This window comes from Benincasa hispida, chromosome 1 (assembly GCF_009727055.1).
Source record: "Benincasa hispida cultivar B227 chromosome 1, ASM972705v1, whole genome shotgun sequence".
Classification (NCBI taxonomy): domain Eukaryota; kingdom Viridiplantae; phylum Streptophyta; class Magnoliopsida; order Cucurbitales; family Cucurbitaceae; genus Benincasa; species Benincasa hispida.
Genome location: NC_052349.1, coordinates 44,731,551 through 44,737,861, shown reverse-complemented (window position 1 = coordinate 44,737,861; position 6,311 = coordinate 44,731,551).

The window sequence follows — 6,311 nt, the reverse complement described above, 5'->3', positions numbered from 1 at the left end:
TCTTTTACTTAGAAGGCAGAAGCGAGTGAAGGGAGATTACATCGAGAGATCATCTCGGTGAACTCGAAAGAGTGTCGGGAAGCGTCGAAATCAGAGAGAGGGCCAACTCTTGTGGAAGCAAGAACATCTTTTGGGCAGAATAGAGATAACACAATGTAAAAGCCTTGGAAAGCAAGATATTGCTACCAGGCTCTCTACCCTTATTTTGTACTCTGAACTTATTTATAAAAATGGAAATTGCATCTTTATATCTGTCCACTCTCTTTACATTACTCATGAGTAGCTAAATCTGTCGAATGGGTTGAGAAGCACTTAGCTAGCATAACCTGAGATCTTCATTCTATGCGATCATCTTGTATTATGTATGCGTCATTCGTCCATTAGAGATACTCGGGAGAGTAGTCTAAGGATAGAATCTAGGCTTGAAAAAGTCAGATTAGAATCTAGACTCGGGAGAGTCAGATTAGAACCGCCTAATCAATAGATATAAACTTAGGAATAAGTTCTGTTTGCTATTAATGCATCGCATGCACCCTAGAAATAGAATATGATTGTATGTGGTCGCCTTGTCCTTGTGTGCATCTTTCATCATCGCATAGGCAAGAAGTAGAGACTTAGGAATAAGCTCTATAGACACTATCGCATTCATCGCATGCGTCCTAAAATTAGGAGTTATTGCAATTGCATTGGAAATTGAACTGCTGTCGCATGAGTGTAGCATGATCCCATAGCTTGGATGCATTCTCAGGAAATGCTAGCTAAAGACCTTCTCAACCCGTTCCTCCGCACACTCAGTGTATCTATCGCATAATTACTCTTTTCTCAAATCCGCCGCATACATCTTATACCTTAAGCAACAAATCAACCAACACTTTGATTTATTTGTTTTCGCAAAGTGATCTAAAATCACCATCGCATAATGTTTTCCTTAATTCCTGTGTTCAGCCCTGGGCTTACCAGGCAACTCAGTAGGATTTATACTTGGGTCTTACTGAGAAAACTTGCATACACAACGCATATTCCACCATCGCATTCTACACCATTATTTCATCACATAAAATAACACATCACCCCATCAGGTTGATCTACAAGATCCCGAACTGAATTAAAGTACATAGACTCCATTTTGAGATCCATAGCCTTAACCCATTCATCTTTGTCCACATCATCCATTGCCTGCTTATAGAACAATGGATCCTCAACATCATCATCTGATATGATGGTTAGGGTTTCTGTTAAAACCATATAACGAACAGGTGGGTTCAAAACATTTCCATTACATCGAGGCACCCTCAACTGTGCAAAACTTCCTTAGACTAGTCTCTTGCTTTTCTCATTAGTCTCACACACTATGAGAACCTAGCTTTTCATGTAGAAACTGAGCCAAAAGCCATACACTTGGTTTTTACCCATTTTGTGTAGTCTCTCTTTCTTAAGCAATAGGGACATTGCTTATCTTAAGTTTGGGGGGAGAACTTTCACATTCTGTGTTATGAACGTAAAGCTGTTTACGGGGGGGGGGGGGGGGGGGGGGGGGGGGGGGAAAGAGAGAGAGAGATAATGAGCTAAGATGACACTCCTCATTTTCAAACTAGCCAAAGTGCCAGGAGCGAGCATGACACCTATGCATTCTGAAGGGAGTGGAATTCCCATAGTAGAAGCATACTAGTGCCAAATGTCAAATAAGTTTGTTTGTAAACTAAATTAAAACAAGAAGATGGAAGCAATTTGATAAACATACACCCTTAGCATGCTTCTACTTTAATTTTAGAGAGGAATGGGATAAGAGAAACATACCCTTGAAGAAACACTTTCTTCAGATTTCATCTCTAAAGCAAGAATACGAACTTCTTCTGTTTCTCATGATCTTAGCAACACAACAATACCACGAATAGTGTAACAAGGACAATACTACAACGCTAATTTATTATTCTCAAGGCACAAAGAGTTTGGTGGGCTTTTATGTTAATTTTAGTGAAAGGGAAAGTGAATTTGAGAGAAGTTATGTAGATGAATTGAAGAGGAAGATGATGATAAATGAGAGGGGAATAAATCCCATTTTGGTGAAAATAACTCCCTAGGAGTTATTTAACTTGAATTTCAAATTCAAATTCAAATTTAATTGTATTGACTATTAAGATAACTAAATTGAAACAATATATTATATCCTATATAATATATAACCTATACCTTATTATATCACATATAATATAACCTATATTTTCTTATCTCTCATATAATCTATATCATTAATATGAATCATATTCATATTAATTTTAATCTATAATTTCTATATGAATCATATTTATATAATTAATATTTGAATTATATTCAAATATTTATTTCTCTCATTAAAACTTTATATTATAATATATCAACATACATTATATTAATAATATATCATCATACATTATATTAGTTGTATCTCATACAATTAATTCCCTTTAATTAAGTTAAACAATTCAATAAAACAAAAATTAATTCGATTCCCATTAATTCTTATTGAGGTAACAAGAGAACCTTATAGACTTAAAGATTGAAGCTCCAATGGTACAAAATTAATTAATTAAACTCTTTAATTAACTTGATCAACCTTCATTAACTGTCAGTTACTCCACTAAAGACTGACAGATGCACTCTTCGTACTATAGACATATTTTTGTGTCAATTGGATATAACCAATCAATAGTGCGTTGACCCTTCATGAATTGCTTGTAAGTACAACTGGGTCAAAATTACCATTTTACCCCTATAGTTACATCTATCTCCTTAAGTACCATTGATTTCTCTAATTGACAATTAGTCGTAGTCCCCTATAACTAGACCCCTCTTTGGCCAATGAGAGGATGACGACTCTCATTGTTCAAGACCCGAAATCAGCCTTTAAGGGTGCAACTCATCTACTTACTCTAACAACGAGGAGTAAATTCCATCTTATGAAGTTGTTTTCAACTTCCCACTCAGATGAATCCCCAAAATGGTAGACATATTACGTTGACGAATCTGGCCATTTTCACCCCTACAGATTGCCCTCATAGGCAAAAGTTCACAAGTCACTCAAGATTAAGGTCCATCACTTATGATCATCCTAGTGAAATGTAAGTCTCTTCAAGTAATGGTGTTATAAAGAGAGACTAATCATCTCATGGTTCGATCTTATACAAACTCTTTGTATAGGATACCCCCACTCACATGTCTCCACATGAATGATTATGATTAGATCATTTGTAACACTTCACAATAATTATAACAATTACAAAGTGGGTCGTATCCATAGTGTCACCAGGATAAGACACCCAACCTTATCCATATACTACAAACCATTTAAGTTATTACTTAAACATGATCCATCTGTATGTCACCACAACATGTTTAAGTTACTTAAAATAACGTAGGATCTTAGTTTATTTGATTAAGTTAAAGCACATATAAAATAACAATTATTTTATTAATAAATTTTTTTTTATACAAGTTTACAAACTATGAGAATAAGGAGATTTAGGAACCGATCCAACACTTTCTTTTGTAACAAAATAGTTAATGGAGGAAGTGAGTGGTATACCTAATGTGTGAACGTTGCCCATAGTCAGATGATACGCATGACACCTATGTGGGCAAGCTAAAATGAAAGTAAGGATGACACTGAGGGTTTGTCCTAGTGAAGAAAAGGAAAAGATAATAAAATAGGAAAGGAATAAAGGCCTAACAGAAGTTCAAGTTTGGGGGAGGGAGAGTTTTGTATGACATGGTATCTGGCATAGTTATAGCTTATTAGGGATTCCACTTAGTTCAATGACTAGTAGCTAGGCTAGTGGACATGATTAGGTATATAGTTGAGGAATATTGAGCCACTTATCGATTGAAACCCTTGTAAGGATTCTTTTGAAGCTTATGAATATGTAAGGTACTTAGATTAAAAACCTCTTCTGTAAGTTGTATCTTTGAATTTATCAAACAAGTGTGGATGTTCTAAATTATATGGATTGTTTTATGGTGTTTTATTGAGAACAAGAAAAGACTTAAGTTTAGGGGTATGATACATGCCACGAAATGCATGTTTTTGGCCTTTAATTTCATAATTTTACTTGGGACAGATGAACTTCTGCATGTGTTTTTCCATAAATTTAATCTTAATTGGATAAAATGTGCTTATGTGGGTCTTTTTTATCTTAAAATATTTTATTTACTAATTTTACGTGGTTTTGTGAATATTGGTAGGTGATTTTGACCAAATTGGTGATTTTTGTTCAATCATGCCACATCGCATGATTCATTGCAGCCATATCACTAACCCTAATTTTTTAGAATTTAATACAGTCAAGGGTGGTCACGGTTTTCTTGCTCCAAGTAGTTCTTTAGCCTCAATTTCACCTTGTAAACCCTTAGGCTTGAATCTTAACCCTTCTCAACCGATTTGGGGCCTATAAAAGGAAGGTAAGCTCCTCATTTCAACAACTCTCCACACACGATTCTGTCGCAATCCATTTACATTTGTACCATTTTTAGTCAATCCCCTTGGCCGTTTTCTCACTTTCTCAAGTGAGCAGCCTCAAGAACGTGAGTTCCTCTAAGACATGATCACTCTAGGTTATCTTAACCCATGAAAACGTGCCGTGAGAGATGGGTTATCCTTGTAAAAGGAGAATTAACCTAGGGATGACTAGGAAATTGAGGACTTTCCTCAAGGCATCTTTGAGTTGTATTTTTCAGTTTTATTCTTTCAATTATTTGTTTTTTGTAGTTTTTATTTCTTTCACCATCAAACGCTATATTGTAGCTATGATTTCTAATTGAATAAAATTTATTATTTTATCATTAATCATGAGTTAAATCTTCTTAGGGGTTCAACAACGTGGATGTCCTAGGGTTGTTGTGGCTTAAGCAATGTTGCACTTCATACCATCTTGTTTTACGAATTCTCTTTGTTGAATTTAAAGACAAAATTGGTAGGTTAAATCGATCATTTAATTTAGCAATCTAGTGGAGCTCTAATGCTGAGAAGATTAGGGTTTAAATGGATGTCACAAATAAATAATAGGAGTAAGAGTCTAAAAATAGGACTGTCATGCCACCTTAGAAATAAGGGGCAAAGAAATTGAACTTGATTTAATCTAAGAATCAGCTAACCATGAAAACATTAGGCATTAATTGCTTAGACCTCCCAAAGGAACTTGACACAAGGCCAAGTCAGAGTAGTTTTTTGTTCATGTGTAACTCATTGTTTTGGTATGATGCGACTACATCACTTAAGACATAGCACTGAAAAGGATAAATCATTGTTTACCTCTGCTCATCATTCATTGTTTATTGTTTTTAAGTCAACTCCTTGTCTACCATAATATAGATTTTCCTTGGTTACCTCAGATTCATTGGTTCATCGTCACAATCAAATTAAAAGTTGAACTAGTCTTGTGGGTTTTTCTTGGTACTTGGAATATTCCAAGTTTATTATTTCATCGATAATGTATGCTTACATTTAGACCTTATTTATCTGTATTTTTTATTACTTATACACGATTGGTCAATCAATATAAGATTGGTCCATGAAATATTTACTTTCTTTTTATAAATCTTTTTATTGATGAGATTAACATTTTATAGGATGATCATGTAAGACTCGACCTTAATCCTAAGTAATTTATGAACTCTTGTCTGTGAGGTATGTCCATTGATTTGCACGAGTCATAGTGGTCCGAGTTGCTGATTCATAAGAATACCATTTTGAGGACTTGACTAAATAGGGAGCTGGGAACATAACTTCACAAGATGAAATTCACTCATTCTCGTATAGGGTAAGTAGATGAGTAGCTCCCTTAAGTGCTGATTTCAGGTCTATAACGATGGGCTTGTCACACCCCCTCCCGAGTTTAGCTTTTTAACCCAAAAGGAGGCGTGAGGATAACAAATACCACTCTTTCATGACATCTATTGCTAGAGATGTCCAATTTTACCATGGGGATGGGGCCCTGTGGGGCCCTATTCCCTGATTAGGCGGGGAATAGGGGAGGGAGTGGGGAAAAAAATTTCCCCGACCCCGCTTCGTTCCCCGTCCCCACCCCGATTAGCTTTTACATATTTATTTAGTGTAGTTATCTAATATTATGTTATTATTATTATCATATAAATATTACATTTAAATTTTAAATTTGATTATTTATTGGGAAACATAATGAATATGTTTAAATTGAATGTTTAAATTTAGATTATATATGTGAATAATTTGATTTATATTTATTTCTTTCTACTAAAAAAATTAATTAGTTTTTTTAAGCCAAAATTTGAGTAATTTATCTTTAAATTCAATTTGTCAT